Source organism: Mus musculus, chromosome 5 (genome assembly GCF_000001635.26).
Source record: "Mus musculus strain C57BL/6J chromosome 5, GRCm38.p6 C57BL/6J".
Lineage (NCBI taxonomy): Eukaryota > Metazoa > Chordata > Mammalia > Rodentia > Muridae > Mus > Mus musculus.
In genome coordinates, this window is record NC_000071.6 from 117,042,969 (window position 1) to 117,060,585 (window position 17,617).

At 45.2% G+C, this 17,617-nt stretch overlaps 1 pseudogene; it reads left to right on the forward strand.

Moving 5' to 3' along the window:
- The first annotated feature begins 725 nt into the window (after window positions 1-725).
- On the forward strand, window positions 726-16,625 carry Gm7478 (annotated as a pseudogene).
- The last annotated feature ends 992 nt before the right edge of the window (window positions 16,626-17,617 follow it).

Consider the following 17,617-nt stretch of genomic DNA (forward strand, 5'->3'; position numbering starts at 1 on the left):
TTGAGGTTCCCTAATCTTAGATGACTCTAGCCTGTGTCGACTCGACACAAAATTAGTCAGCACAAACAGAATATGGTTCAGCTGTTTTAAAATTAAAAAAAGAAAGAAAGAAAAGAAAAGGAAAGAAAAGAAAAGAAAAGAAAAGAAAAGAAAAGAAAAGAAAAGAAAAGAAAAGAAGAGAAAAGAAGAGAAAAGAAGAGAAAAGAAAAGAAAATGGAGCTGGAGAGATGGCTCAGTGGTTAAGAGCACTGACTGCTCTTATAGAGGTCCTGAGTTCAATTCCCAGCAACCACATGGTGCTGCTATGCGATCGGATGCCCTCTTCTGGGGTGTCTGGAGAGAGTGGCAGTGCACTCACATACATTAAATAAATAAATAAATAAATAAATAAATAAATAAATAAATAAATAAATAAATCGTAAAAAGAAGAATGAAGCATTTCTACATGAATGAAGCATTTCTACATGCTACGCGATGAACATGAATGTTTTCCACTAAGAGAAAGAAGCTAATGACGGCCAAAGTCTCTGTGCCCAAAATGTGGAGAACAAGCAAGCCCACAGGCAGATAGAGTAGATAAGTAATCTTCAGGGGATGCTGTCAGAGAGGATTGGGAGAGAGGGATGAGCGTGGGAGGGGATGTGGGGGTTGGAGGGGGTGGGTGCGGGAGCGACTGCTTGCACAGTGAATGGATTCTATGACTGATGAAGATGTTTTCATTCAAGATGGCGATGGTGGCGCCAGGGTGTTGTGAACGGATTCAACTCTACGTGACCAAAAAGGTGATTCTTCTCTTACACAGCTTTACCTCAATAAAGAAAATCAGCTCACACCACTGTCTTTCCGTCAGCTGATGGAAATGATGGCTTTGCGGTGTCAGCTCTTGCAAGTGCATTGTGGGATGTTGCAGCATAGTCTGAAGGCTCGATGTGCTACCGTCTTCCGGACCCAAATTTCCCATCAATGGGGAAAGGAGACACTGCTGCCCTGGCTTAATGGGTGGCGTCAATGTGAGTTTCCTACGTACATGGTACTGGCTACTGAAGAGTTCCCAGAAATAGTCACCCAAAACCTGGGCATAAACGACCCTCGGAAAAAAAACATATGGGAGAGAAAAGGGAACGGAAAATAAGGGAGGGGGGAGGAAAGAAAGGAGAACTGGGAAAGAAATCAACACACGCGCACACGTGCGCGCGCACACACACATATTCAGGTGCTTGCATAGGAAAAGGCCTGGAAGACATGATATAAAGAATAGTATCAGAAATGATCACCTAACTGGTTGGAATCCTTTCTATTATTTAATAACCCCTCCTAACCTTAGAATATTTTTAAGAATATATAGGAACTTTAACAATAAAATACACATTTAAAACAAAAGCCCTCAAGCAAATTGGCAGTTTATTAGAAACTTTAATGCTGCATCAAAGACAAATTGATACCGTTGTATTTATGCACAGAAATAATTGTTTCAAAACTGTTTTTAATATAGGCAATGTTGAAAATATCTGTGTATCTTCTCATAGGCACTGGGTAACTGTGCTGCATGAATATATTGGAACACAATGAGGTCATTAGAACTCACCTTTCCTAAAAGCATTTAAGGAGCAGGAAAACAGCCATGATGATATACTGTGAACAAGGAAACGCCTAGAGTATACTGTTCATGGAAAGAAGCAAAGTCCAGAGTGTTGAGTTTAAGATGTAAACTTTCAGCCAGCATGGTGGCACACACCTTTAATCCCAGCACTCAGGAGGCAGAGGCAGGCAGACCTCTGTGAGTTCAAGGCCAGCCCAGTCTACTTAGTGAGTTCCAGGACAGTCAGAGAGTCTCTCTCTCTCTCTCTCTCTCTCTCTCTCTCTCTCTCTCTCTCTCTCTCTCTCTCTCTCCCTCCCTCCCTCCCTCCCTCCCTCCCTCCCTCCCGGCTAGCATGGGCCCAGTATGAAAACAGTGTGAATGTTTGCCACCCTAGCTGTTAGAACACATACCTACCTGGTGCTCTCTGTGTTTTTCCTTTTGACAAAGTATTTTTTGTGGTTTAAAAGGAGCAATAGAGGCTCGTTTTCAAGAAATGTGAACAGATTTCTGAAGACGAGATGGAGTATCAGCAGCTTCCTAACTGGAGACTGGACCATGACCATCGCCTTAAAGGAAATGGGGAGTGAGTGAGCAACGTGACCAGAGCTGTCTGTCATCATGCCAAGTGGCCAGCAGCCATCACACCCTGGGCCATCCTCTCGCTGCACAGCAGCTCCTCTGAGAGCTGAGCTATGAGGGAGTCTGGTGAAGAAGAATCACCTGCATGAAGGGTTGAAGAACAGCCTGGACACTGGCCCGAGACACCGTACAATGTAGGAGGAACCATGGAGCCACGTTTACCTCTATGTAAACGCAGGGGGCCCGCGCAGCCGCAAAAGCACCTCCTGCTGAAGGATCTGATTGAGGACTGCCTGAGAGACCAAGGATTTCTGGCACAGAGGATGCCAGCCAATCAGGAAGTGCTGTTTAGAAGAGATGCTTTCTTGGGACCAATGGGGTGAGAGTGGAGGGTATTAAAGGCGTTTACAGCAATGTTCAGATTGCTGCTCCGGGGGTCTGTGTCATGGACTCCCCGCCACCTCACTTTCAACCCCCAAGGACGGGTAGGTCAGGCATTGGCTTCTCTCTTTTCCTTCCTCCTTCTCTTTCCTGCTCAGGGTCATGTCCCTCAGGAGCAACAAGGTCCTAGGCTAGCTGTAGGATGTCTGTACGTTTTGCCATCTTATCTGTAGGCAAAACTTTTATCCACACTCGGCCAGTGTGTTAAGAGACGGTGCCGCAGCCCGGGATCAGAACAAGGGGCCCAGGTTCAAGCCAATTACAATATTCAGTTCTGGGAACCTTGACATGGCTCGGCAAGTAAAGGTTCTTACTGCCAACCTGTGGCCAGTGAACCCCGGGGGGGATCCTACTCTCTCTGCCCCTCCTCCAGGGCTTATGCTATATGTGCATGCTGATGTGTGCTTGCCTTTTTAAATAGGTGCTGGGGCTCAAACTCGGGTCCTCACACCCACAAGGCAAGCCCTTTACTGTCTGGGCCACACCGCCTCATCCCTGTAACCTACTCTTCTCACGATTAAGTTACAAATCACTTACATGGACCGAAATAGTGTCCACAGTCCTCAATACACCCAGTCATGGACACAGGAGACGCGGGGCTGTGGGGGAGGGGCAGATGGTGTTGTTCCAAGGAAACCAAAGAAGGTGTTTCCAGAAGCCTGGTAGTGAAACTTTTACCTGTGGATGGATGTTTAAAAAAAAAAAATCGGTTTAGGGAGGGGAAAAAGAAACAGCCTTGATGAAAAATTAAAGGGCGGTTATTTGAATGACATTTTTCCCCCTTTTACAAAATGGCTCACCACGGAGCCCCTTTACCCTGAAAACTCCCTGACTGCATAAGTGCCCTGTAGGACCATTAACTACTTGACAGAGAGCTTGAGGGCCATGGGGTTGGGGGAGGAGGAATGGAGGGAATCTTAAAGCCTGGCCCCTGCCCATTTAAGACCAATTTGAAATGCAGACTTCAGAAAGTCTGAAGGTGTAATTTAGGTAAATGCGCTAAGCGGGCACCCCTGAAATAACTCCTCCTGAGTTATTTCCTCCTTCCGAAGGAGGAACGGCACTCCGCAGCCCTCAAGACCTTCAGAAGCAACTGTTGGGGAGGACATTGAGTGATGTCTCCGAAGCAGGTGGCGGTCAGCGCGGACAGGATGATACCAATTTTGGATTTAAACGATTTAATCCTGGGTCAAAAAAAAAAAAAAAAAAAAAAAAAAAAAAAAAAAAAAAAAAAAAACAGAGAAGGAGTCGAATAAGAAATAAGAACGGGAGGGCTGCTGTGCTGGCTCCTAGGGCAAGGTGCTTCACACACACACACACACACACACACACACACACACACACACACACACGCACGCACGCACGCACGCACGCAGGAGGGAGTAGGTTTGATTCCCAGACCCCAGTAAATAAGCAGGGCTCAGCAACGTGCACCCCCAACGCCAGCACTAGGGGGGCAGAGACAGGAGGATCCCAGGGACTTACTGGCCAGCTAGTTCCAGGGCCAGTGAAAGACCCTGCCTCAAAAAAATAAGATAGATTTTATACTTTCACAATCAGTTATATTAATATTTATTTGTTTGTTTGTTTGTTTATTAAGATGACTCTTGCTGTTCCCCACCCTCCACCCCCAGACAGGGCTTCTCTGTGTTGTTCTGGCTGTCCTGGAAGTCACTCTGTAGACCAGGCTGGCCTCGAACTCAGAAATCTGCCTGCCTCTGCCTCCCAAGTGCTGGGATTAAAGGCATGCCCCACCACTGCCCGGCTTAGCTACTTTAAAACATAGAAAATTGAATCAATTCACCCACCATGAAAAAAGAAAACGACTATGACAGATGTGTTTTTATTAAGAGTTAGTTGGGGGGGGGAGGATTTTACTAAATTAAAAGAAAATTCTCCCAGTTTTAATAGATATAATTGACAAAAAACCATACATATTTATAACTAAAATAAAAAGTACAGAGTAAATGAGAAAGACCTCCAACATTGACCTCTGGCCTCCACAGGAGTGTGCACACACATGCACATGCATACACATAGACCACACCCCACACGCATAAGTGTGCACACACAATCTCAATGGTATTTCTTTGTTGGTGGGAGAGTGTGATAAGTGACTTCCAGCTTCATCTTTATTCTTGTCGGTCCTTACCCAAGTTCAAGGTTGTTTTTAGGGATAAATTGACACTTAGGGACTCTTTCTGGGCCAGGAGAGATGGCTTAGTGGTTAAGAGTAGATACTGCTCTCACAGTATCTAGTTCCCAGCTGAAGGTAAATTCATTGATAATCCACTGAAAATTACACCAATCATTTATTGACTGAATGCATCATGTAGGGGGTCTCTCACTAGATAGATGGAGACCCCCTATATCCAATATGATGATCGGCTGAGTTAAGATTCTTGACTGCTCATTATAGGGGCTATGCTCTGAGCACTGCGCTACACCACACATATAATAATCACAGTGCCGACTCTTCACAGGTACTCAATGAGCTACGGATTCCATTCCCCCACCTCTGATTCTCCACATGCTGACAGTGGAGTTCAGAGCAGTGACCTGACCCATTCAAGGGCACCAGCCGCACGTGACCAAGAATGCAAGTCTCTCTCCTAGCCTCTTCCTCGGGGCTTCTTTCTCCTCCCTGTCCTGAGCTTCTACAGACGCCCTAGTTAATAGGCTGAAAATATCCTGTAATTGCCCCATAAATAAGCCACGGAACATATTTATTCCTTACATTTAACTTATTATTTAGCATTTAAAGGACACATTACACGGAGCAGGAGCCATCAATCTCTCGCACAACCCTCTGGCTAATAACTTGGTAATTATAATCCATAGTCACAAAACCGAATGTGCTTATGGTTGCCATGGTGCCAGATCTCCTTTCAAGGAAGAGTGCCCATCAATTATCTCTGACCTGCTCACTCTCCGATTTGCATCCTCCTGGACCAACCACGCTTACCTCGGTGCTCAGAAGTTCAGTAGCAATTGCTGAGCCCCCAAGCCTGAGGATCAAAACCCACGTATCTACACAACTCTCAAACAGGTATCTGGATATCTCACCACCCTGTGGTGTTAACGGAACAACCGTTTGCAAAGCATTCACTCTGTATGCATCAAGCTAACTGCTTCACTCTCTGGAAGCACCGTAGAAGGCAGGCGTATCAGTCTTACCAGATTCAAAATTCCCTTGAACAAGTCAGTTTCTGATGTGTGACAAACAACCCCAAACACTGAATGGCTTACAAAAGTGTGTGTTTGTGTTCTCCTGAGATTATCTGGGTCCTACAGGGTTAATGTTCATGGAGACAAGTTGTTCCTGTTCTCAACTCAATGACCTCCCAAGGCATGGCACAAAAAATGGTAGAAACACACAAGAAAACCAGTAGGAATGCATGGCTCATGCATCTCCATTAGCCGTGAAAACTTCATGGACAAGTTCAGAATCAGTGAGGGAGGAAATATCAATAGTCAACTGATGGTCTGTTCCAGAAATGTCTCTCTAGCTATACTTGGAAATAACGCTGAATAAGCTGTTTGGACATCCTGTGGCTGAGTCAGATAGACACACAAAACTTACCACCGTAAGCGATTAATTAAATGTTTATTGAACATCTAGTATGTGATAGGCCCTGTTTAAGGCTCTGTGGCATAGACATATATGCAGTACTACTGTATCTTGTGTTCATTCAATCTTCTGTCATTATCTTAGGGGTTTACTGCTCTGAACAGACACCATGGTCAAGGCAACTCTTATAAGGGCAACATTTAATTGGGTCTGGATAACAGGTTCAGAGATTCAGTCCATTATCATTAAGGTGGGACCATGACAGCATCCAGTCTAGCATGGAGCTGGAGGAGCTGAGAGTTCCACCTCTTGTTCCAAAGGCAGCTTGGAGAAGACTGGCTTCCGGGCAGCTAGAACAAGGTTCTTAAAGCCCATATCCACAGTGACACACTTCCTCCAACAAGGCCACACCCACTTCAACAAGGTCACACCTACTCCATCAAGGCCACACCTACTCCAACAAAGCCACACCTACTCCAACAAGGCCACACCTCCTAATAGTGCTACTTCCTGGGCCAAGCATATTCAAATCACCACAGTCATTGTCTAAGTCAGGGTTCCTATTCCTGTACAAACATCATGACCAAGAAGCAAGGTGGGGAGGAAAGGGTTTATTCAGCTTACACTTCCACACTGCTGTTATCACCAAAGAAAGTCAGGACTGGAACTCAAGCAGGTCAGGAAGCAGGAGCTGATGTAGAGGCCATGGAGGAATGTTTCTTACTGGCTTGCTTCCCCTGGTTTCCTCAGCTTGCTCTCTTATGGAACCCAAGACTACCAGCCTAGGGATGGCACCACCCACAATGGGCCCAACCCTCTTGATCACCAACTGAAAAAATACCCCACAGCTGGATCTCATGGAGGCACTCCCCCAACTGAAGCTCCTTTCTCTATTATAACTCCAGCTTGTGCCAAGCTGACACACAAAACCAGCCAGTGCAGTCATCAAATGCTGCCTTTGAGTATTTGGCTGGCACTGTGAGCCACTGGGGGTACCATGATCAGCAGGATGGGCGTGCTGTCTGCTCTCCCGGAGTTTACAGGACAGCTGATGACATATGAGTTAGATAATTCACGGTTCGGTGAAGCAATGCTAATTCTGAGAAGGCCTAGAAAGGTAAAGTAACAGGATGGGGGCGGTGTGGGGAGGGGGGCTCTGGAACGGGAAGGACACTGACTATTTATTTCGAGTGGAAACAGAAATCACAAAAACTTCAGAATATGAAGTTGAAGCTGTCGTGAAGTACACATAGCGGGAAAGAGCAGAACTTGCCTAGCCTACAGCAAGCCTCAGACTCAAGCCCCAGCAACACACAGCTGGACTCGGTTCCCTGCACCTTTAACTACAGCAATGGGAGGCAGAGATGGGAAGATCAGACGTTCAAGGTCATCCTGGGTTGCATAGTGAGTTAAAGACCAGCCTGAGCTACCTGAGATCCTATCTCCCCCTCCCCCAACTTGAAAAACAAAAAAAAAGAGAGAAGGAGAGAGTGGATTAACTATGTAAAGATAATGAACACATTGCATGAAAGGGGATAAAGGTTGCCCTGATATTCAGGGCCAGTCTGATGCTGATTCTCAGCTTTGGTGCTTCGATTGGGTGTGTCTGCTGGCATGCGCAGTCAGGTGTGGCACTCTTGGGTTGGATCCGAACAGCATTATTGAATATCACCATTGACCCCATGGAGGAGACAGGCTACAACAGGCAAGTGTGAATACAAGCAAAACACACTTTCTGAGCCACGGAAGTAGCCAAATGTTCCATTTGTTTCTTTACCAATTGCATCTTAGTAGGCCCATCACTTGTTGTAGTCTTTCTCCCTCCAGGTAAGATGTATTAAAGGGCCCTAAGATGAGGCTGGGGATGTGGCTGCCAGCATGCAGTAAGCCTCAGGTTCAAAACCCAGCACCACAGAAACCAGGAAGGGTAACTGGTGCCTGTAATCCCAGCACTTGGGAGGTAGAGGCAGGAGGACCGGAAGTCCTGAGCCATCCTCAGTTAAAAGCCCGATCAGATTGCTTCTCAGTCCCTCAGATTCCTCAGTTGGAACCAAAGTCTCATTTCTTTATCCATTCAGTTTCCCAGCCCAAAATCTAATTGTGTGTGTGTGTGTGTGTGTGTGTGTGTGTGTGTGTGTGTGTGTGTGTGTGTGTGTGTTGTGTGTGTTCTATTGCTGAGACAAAGCACTTGAGGCAAAATAACTATGGTCCCTTGGTTCCATCACCTTGGACCTGTAGAGACATAAGGCAACATGATAAGAAGAGCAGAAATGCTCACTTTACAGTGGCCTAGAAGCAGGGAAAGGGGTGGCTGGAGCCCTGGTACAACCTTCAGAAGAACACACACACACACACACACACACACACACACACACACACACGCACACACACACACAGAGTCACCTATCTCCTGCAGTGAGGCCATACAGCCCTAATGTTTCCAGAGTTTCTCAATAGCAGCTAGGGACTATACCTTTGACAAAGAAGCCTTAGGGGGGCTTTCCATGTCTAACTATAGTACTGAATAATAAATCCTTTCTAGGACTGGAGAGATGGCCCAGAGGTAAAGCTGCACAGACCTGAGTTCAAATCCCCAGAACCCATGGAAAACCAAGTTCTATAACACACATCAGTAGTCCCAGTGTCACTGTGGCAAGATGAGACAGGGACCCGCAGAAGCTCACAGGCCAGCCCACCCTGGTTACAGGGCAGCAAACAACGAGACACTCTGACTCTGTCACAAACAAGACGGAAAGACAAGACCACTCCCCAGGTTTGTCCTCTGACCCGCACATGTGTGCACAGTGTACGCACATACATACACAGATTTTTTTAAAGCCTTTCTTGCTCTTTAACCCATGGTTCGGTTGGCTCCTCCCCTCCCCTCTCTCTATGAGGGTTAACCCCCCAGCTCCTTCAATCCGAAGTGGGTTCCTAGCAGGCTTCTGCCACGCTGACCCTCGTAAATGCTCTCCAAAGATCTGAAGAGGCTAAGCCAGCCTCCAAAAGTGCTCCGGGATTCAAGAAATTGAGAAAAGCTATTTGAACATGGAATTAATATTTATCACAGCTGGCAAACAGACCCTTAGCGAATTCGAGAAGGGATTGTGTTTTTGAGTGCGGTGTGTACCCCTTCCGTGACACATCAAGACCTTCTCCGGTGAATGTGTCCGGCGGATTCTTATTTGTGTGTGAAGCATAGTCAAGACATGGCAGGCATTTCCATACCTCGGACTTGGGCATATCTCCAGCTGTCACCTCCCTTCAGAATTCCCTTTGCTACTAATTGATTAGGGGACATCAATAGTGACCTTTGTCCTCTGCCATCTTGACTTTACCTGACCCCAAACAAAGCTCATTACACTTTCCTAAAATTCTGGCCATTTGGCAATTTAGGAGAACTAATCAAAATTTTAAATGTGTTTAAACTTTGACCCAGCAATGCTAGCTTGTAGTTTTTTCCCCCCTACAAAGACAATGGTTCAAAAAGCCAAAACTACAGTCACTCTTCCTGCTCCGTCGGCAATAACAGAAAAAGATCCCCCCAAATTTTTATGGGCATTCAGTGCACTAAGTGAGTGTTAATGTTACCATGTGGCAGAAAGCATAATGGGTGTCAAGGATGGGGTTGTAAGGATGTAAGTGCCCAGTGGTAGGGGAAAGAGACCCTGGCTGGGGCACAGCATCGTGGTAGAGGTCCCACGTTTGATCTCAACACGACCAAAACAATATGCAGAAGTGGTCCAAGGCCAGCAAGCTATAGAGTGTTTGGTGTGCAAAGCTGGCATCCTTTTGATCCCAGGAAGAGCTGAAAGGAGAGAACCAACCACACAAAGTCTCCTGACCGCCACATGATTGGTGATGCAAATATACACACGCGTGCGCGCACACACACACACAGCACGTAATGATAATATTAATTAGAAATCATTAAATAGTGGCCTAAGGTTACTACACACATGCATACCCACACTTATATAAAAGCACATGAGTGCAGCATGTCTGTGTATGTGAGTGTGTGTATGTGTGTGTGTATGTGTGTGCAAGTGTGTGTATGCGAGTGTGTATGTGTGTGTGCAGGTGTATGTGTATGAGTGGGTATGTGTGCATGTGTGTGTGTGTGTGTGTGTGTATGTGTGTGTGCGTGTGTGCCTACCTGCCAGCTAGCCTGTGTGAATACATATGTGCATGTGTCCTTGCATGCCTGCATGCATATGTTTATGTGCATATGTTCGTGCATGTTTGAGTGCACGTGCGCACATGCGTGCATGTGAGTGTATGTGTATGAAATAGAAAAGGGTCACTTCTGGAGACCTTCATCCCCATTCAGGAGAATCTGACTTCAAAGTCCATGTTTAAGGACACATTGCACTGTGTCTATGCATTTCCTGGCTCACTAAACACGGCCCACAGCAGACATCTCACCTCCCTCCTCCTGTCTCATTCCTCCCTTCTGCCTGGATCCAAGCTCTTATTAGGCACAGCCTTTCTACTTCTGCAGCATCTCTCTCAGATCCTTCCCATGCTCCTATGTTAGGTGTCACCTGGCTGCTCTTGCCTGTCCCTGTGTCTGCCTGCCAGCCTGACTCCCTCTCCCTCTCCCCCTCCCCCATCCCCCTCCCTCTCCCTCTCCCTCTCCCTTTCCCTCTCCCTTTCCCTCTCTCTCTTTCTCTCTTTGTCTCTGTCTCTCTCTGTCTCTCTCTTTCTCTCTGTGTCACTGTAGTATGTCTCTGTCTCTCCCTCTCCTGTCTTTGTCTGTCTCTGTCTCTCTGTCTCTGTCTCTATCTCTTTCTTTTGCTCTTTCTGTCTTTGTTTCTCTGTCTGTCTCTGTCTCTCTCTTTCCCTTTCTCTCTCTCTCTGTGTGTCTCTGTCTCTCTCTGTATCTCTGTCTCTTTCGTTCTCTCACTTTCTCTCTGTGTCTCTCTCTGTATGTCTCTGTCTCTCTATTCTCTGTCTGTATCTCTCTGTCTCTATGTCTCTGTCTCTCTGTCTCTCTCTGTCTCTGTCTCTGTCTCTCTCTCTCTCTCTCCCCTCTCACCTCTCCCTCTTGCTACCACACCAAACTGTAACCCCTCCACCCCTCTCAGCTGGCCACTGTTAACTTTTGAACAGACATTCCTTTGTAGTGAGAGCTGCTCTGTGCATGGGGCCGGGGAGGGGGGTGGGTTTAACAGCATCCCGTCCTCTACATACTAAATGCCGGTACCATACCTTGCTCGCCCCCATTTGTTACTATCAGGAAGGTTTTCAGACATCAGTAAATCAGTCAGCATTTTCTGTTGCTGTGACAAAATGCCCAGGGAGACAGCACAAGGCAGGGAAGGACTGGTTTGGGCTCCTGGTATGAAGCTTCGGTCCACTGACTTTTGTACTGTGGCTTCTGATCTTATGTGTGATCAGGAGATAGACACCATGGTATAAGGGGACAGTAGGGGAAAGCTCCTCACCTCAGGGCATCCAGGGAGCAGAGTCAGGAAAAGATAAAGGACAAGACCCATCATTTAGGGATGCATTCCTTCTAATAGACCCTACCTCATAATTTCTGCCACTTCTCAATACTGTCAAATTATGAACCCATCTATTAGAGTCCTCCTGAGGCAATGAGTTCTCAGCTCTTGGAACCAGCTGAGGAGCAAGCCTTCAGCACAGGACCCTTTCAGGGATTACACTTCTTGCCAAGCCGTAATACCAAATGCCCTTAGCTCACACAGCTCCATCTGCTTGGCTTCTTTCTTCTCCTTAAATCACTGTTCAAATCAATGTTCAAATCATCTTCATCTGCCACTGTCAACATTTTTACGGAGACTGAAGAGATGGCTCAGTGGTTAATACCCTTGCTATTCTCATTACAGACCATGAGTCTATTCCCAGCACCCACAAGGAGGCTCACAAGTATCTGTAGCTTCAGTTCCTAGGGATCTGATGCTCTCCTTTTGGCTTTTGTGGGTATCTGCATGTGCGTAGTACACATAAATACAGTCAAGCATGAATATTGTGATGGTTTGTATATGCTCAGCCCAGGGAGGGGCACTATTAGAGGTGTGGCCTTGTTGGAGTGGGCGTGGCCTTTGTCAGAGGAGGTGTGGCCTTGTTGGAGTAGGCGTGGCCTTGTTGGAGTAGGTGTGTCACTGTGTGTGTGGGCTTTAAGTCCTAGCTGCCTGGAATTAAGTCTTCCACTAGCAACCTTCAGATGAAGATGTAGAACTCTCAGCTCTGCCTGTACCACGCCTGTCTGGATGCTGCCATGTTCCCATCTTGATGATACTAGACTGAATCTCTGAACCTGTAAGCCTGCCCCAATTAAATGTTGTCTTTTATAAGACTTGCCTTGGTCATGGTGTCTGCTCACAGCTGTTAAAATCCCTACAACACATACACACACATAGACATACACATACACAAATAAAACAAATACATCTTTAAAGAACAAAAACAAAAACAAAAAACAAAAAACAAAAAAAAACTTGAGCACTAAATGCAGCTGATGTCTGGTTCTCTCTGCGCACATTCTCAAGAAGCAAAGGCTCTGATTGGCTAAGTCAGGGCTCATGTGATCCTCCGGGTCCAATCGTCAACGACAAGAAAAGAATGGTTGCCTAGAGTGAGTTTGAGAGCCCTGGGCAGCCACACCCTGTCATAGAGGTTCTGGGTGCTTCCATATCAGGGGCTGATGTACTTGAACTTTTCCCTATATTCCCAGTTTTCTCTCTTCTTATCGTTCACATCTCCCACTGCCGGGTAGCCTCGCCCCCCTCCCCCCCCACACACACACACAGTTATTAACTTTTGCTTTATGATATTCACACACAGACTTTCTCATATCTTGAACTGTCACTCACGATAATTTTTGAGGCAGTGTCTCAGATAGCCCAGGCTAGATCAAACCCACTATGAGGTGAGGATGTGGGTGACTTTGAACTTCTCATCCACCCACTTCCACCTCCTAAGTGTTGCTGGTATAGGTGCCTGCCACCATGCCTGAGTTATCTGGTGGCTGAACCCAGGGCTCCGGGCAAGCTCAACGATCCCTCTACCAACGGCACTGTATCTCCACACCTTCCAGGTATTTACTTTTGCTTCTTCAGAGTCCGTCTTTAACTCCCTTTGGGTTCCCAGGTTTGACTCAGAAAACTAAGGCTGCAGGAATAATGGAATGTCCATGCGGATTAAAGGTGGCCAGGCTATGCCACACACGGGATGCACCATTTCGGCATCAGGATTGTTGGAAGCGGGACACGAGGAAGGGGCAGCAAGCGTATCGCAAGCTCTCCGTCCTGAGCTACAGAAAGGAAGATCTGCCTTTTTTCCTCTTGTATGTAGGGAGAAAACCAAGCATTATTGCTAAAGATGAAAATGTGTGCTAAGTTGAGTTTGCACAAACAAACCCTACTAATCATTGCTTTCCAATCCTATTTCCCCTCCATGCCCCACCCCTAGAAGCCCAACCTTTGAAAATGTGCTGTAACTGCCCCAGGTTTCTCTCCCTACAGTGTTAGCAATGGATCACAGTGTGCTTCCTCAGCTCCTATGGAACAGAGACCCCCCTCGAAAGACAGCGAATGACGTTGTCACACTACACACAAACCCATTGTCTGCAGTCCAAGGCCCTTTTCTATAGGATTGAACCCTACAAACATAAACTACATAGGAAATAAGTTAAGAGCACCCCGCATCCAGCAGGTTAGCAACACACACACACACACACACACACACACACACACATGGATATTTGAATTCAATTATCAGGAAGAGAGAGCAATCTAGGCTGGGCCATTAAATGCCAATCATACTAGAATTTGGCCCCAGTTCCTTGGGGAAGAGAAAGTCACGATCAAATGCAAAGAAACCAAAATAGGTTAATCAGTGCCCTCTGACCTTGCAAAGACCAGTGCAATTGAAGGTAATCTTGACTGGGAAAGATTTTTGCCTTAAGGGCTCACATTAGAACCTGTACCTTTAACCTCCCACTCAAAATATAACCCCTCAAGCTTTCTATATTGATGGTTTTCAATAGCTCTCCACTGTGTGGCCATTAAATCAATCTAATGAGTCAAGACTAACATTTATTTTAAATGAAACAGAAGAGAATAGAAGATATCATAATGCATGCTTGATTAAATAGTATTTCATGAATGCTTTGAACCTCTTTCTGTCTCTCTGTCTCTGGGGGATGTCTTTGTGTCTCTGTTTCTCTGTGTCTCTTTGTTTATGTATCAATCCACCCCCTCCTGGGTCAGTCTCTGTGTCTCCGTCTCTCTGTCTCTCTCTGTCTCTGTCTCTCTCTCTCTGTGGTGTGTGTGTGTCTGTGTCTGTGTGTGTGTGTCTGTGTGTGTGTGGTGTGTGTGTACATGTGCACTAAGCTGTAATTATACTCTGTTTGAAGGTCACTGTTCTTGAGTTCTGCCATCTACCATAGTAGCACATAGGGGTGTACAGCCAATGAGCATTTAAACAGGTTGTTCTCAGTCTCTGGCACGGGAGACCACTCTGTAGTAAACTGTTCGATGCGTCTGCATATAAATCCAGGTACCAAAGACGGAGAGGTGGACACAGACAACAGCCTAGAGCTTGCTGGCCAGCCAGCCTAGCCAAATCAGGAGGAACCAGGAGGATCCCTGGAAACTTGGTGACTGCCTGGGCTGGCCTGTGTGTCCAAGTTCAGGCTGAAGACAAGCCCTAACTCAAGCAAAAAGGTAGAAGGTGTCATACACTGAAACTGAATTATCCTCAGATTTAAACATACACAGACTCACACACATGTGGGTGCACATGCAATTACCATCTATTTTTATTCTTATTGTAATTTACTTATAATATCTGTACCTTCCCTTCCCTCCCTCCCATATACCCTCTCTCCACTCTCCTTCAAATTCATGCCCTTTTTCTTCATCGATTGTTATTGTGCATATATATGTATACCTAAATATATATAATATATGATATATAATATTTATACCTAAATATATATGTGTAGTACATATACCTAAATATATATAATATATAACATGTAGCGTATAATGTGTAATATGTAATATATATACCTAAATATATAATGTTATGTAATATATATATGTGTGTGTATGTATAGTATACAATATATATTGTATACCTGTACTGTCTAGTTTTGTGTGTAACTTGACACAAGTTGGAGTTATCACAGAGAAAGGAGTCTCCATTGAGGAAATGCCTCCATGAGATTCAGCTGTAAGGCATTTTCTCAATTAGTGATCAAGGGTGGGAGGGCCCAGCCCATTGTGAGTGAGGCCATCCCTAGGCTGGTGGTCCTGGATTCTGTAAGAAAGCAGGCTGAGCAAGCCAGGGGAAGCAAGCCAGTAAGCAGCACCCCTCCATGGCCTTTGCATCAGCTCCTGCCTCCATGTTCCTGCCCTGTGTGAGTTTATGTCCTGACTTCCTTGGTGATGAACAGCAGTATGGAAGTGTAAGCTGAATAAACCCTTTCCTCCCCAACTTGCTTCTTGATCATGATGTTTTGTGCAGGAATTCAAACCTTGATTAAGACAATGCCTAAGGCACTTCCACTTCTCTCCCAGCGAGAGCGAGACACGAGTAGCCAGGCCCAGTCGCAGCCGCAGCAGCAGCAGCCACGACGGTGGCACGGAGCAGCCAGACACAAAGAGAGGGGCCGTTCACAGGGTGGGGTGCTGGGCTCGCTATATCGGATGAGGATTCGAGGGCCAGCACCAGCTCCTCGCCATCTTTGTCCTCCAACCAGCAGACCGAGAAAGAAGGCAGCACCCCCAAGAAGAAGGAGAGTAAAGTCAGCATGAGCAAAAATTCGAAGCTCCTCTCCACCAGCACCAAGAGGATCCAGAAGAGCTGGCAGACATCACTTTAGACCCTCCGCCAAACTGCAGTGCTGGTCCCAAGGGTGACAACATCTACATCTATGAGTGGAGATCAACCATTCTGGGTCCTCCAGGGTCAGTGTGTGAAAGTGGATTCTTTCCTTGACGTTACTTTTACCCCAGAGTATCCCTTCAAGCCTCCAAAGGTTACATCTCGTACAAGAATGTATCACTGTAATATTAATAGCCAAGGAGTTATTTGCTTGGACATATTGAGAGACAACTGGAGCCCAGCACTAACATCTCGAAAGTCCTCCTTTCTATCTGCTCACTCCTTATAGACTGCAATCCAGCTGACCCTTTGGTGGGAAGTGTTGCCACTCAGTACATGACCAACAGAGCAGAACACGACAGAATGGCCAGACAGTGGACCCAGAGATATGCTACATAAACTGGGTTTTCAGTTCTTACATGATTTGTCTGTCACAGAAGAGAGCTGCTTATGATTTTGAAAGGGTGGGGGTGGGAGTTGGTAAAGAGTAGGCTATTTCTATATCAGATATTATTCAGTCTTACTTCCCAGGATTTTGTAGTAACTTAAGGTATCTTGCTACAGTAGACAAACTGGTAATAGCAACTTTGAGAGCTGAAACTTTGCAAGATTAGCTGACTTTTAGTACAAAAGAAAAGAAAGCATGTGTAGATACTTGTGTTCCATTGATCAGCTTAAATTTGTATAGGTACATGTCATCTATGTAAAGTCCTATTTTCTTGTTCAAAAAATAAATTGGAATTTGTTTTTCCTTCTTACAAGGAAACAATGGTATTTAACAAGTTTGCAAAGATGAGTTTGGTACCTCGTATATGTAAAATGGACACCTGGCTACAAGACACGATGTAGTTAATGTATTTTATCTTATATGCAAATTACTTCAAGGGTTGAATCACGATTTGTGGAAACCTGTAGTGAAATACCTTAAGCTGTTAACTGTACATGTGGAATAGAAATTGTTCAATCAATTGGTTTAGACTTCTTATGTCTGCATTTGTGCTAATAAACAATATTAACAAAAAAAGACAATGCCTAAATATATATAATATACAACATATTTGTATATAATGTACATTATACTATATATAATGTATAGTGTAATGTGTAATATATAATACATGATATATTGTATGTGATATATATGGTATGTGATATATGGTATGTGATGTAAGATATATAATATATATTGTGATATATGTACCTATGTATGTGTATGTATATGTATATATGTGTGTTACATATTATATATTGTATATTATATATTATAGTATATTTTTATACATTATATATTATATATTTATTACATATAAATACAACCTGCTCAGACTATATAATGTTACTTGTATGTATGTTTTAAGGGATGATCATTAGTGCTTGACAACCAATTGATGTCCCCTTCCCTGGGGAGGACTGTCTCCCCTGTTCTCAGCTTTACTGAGTCATCTATATTGTTTGTTTAGGGTTGAGACCTCATGGGCTTTTCTCAGTCCCGTTTGGCGTGTTCATTGGTGTCCCCTCTGTTCAGCTCATGTGTTCAACCATGTTGGTGGGATTTTACAGATGTGGCTTCTCATGTTACCCAGGACCTG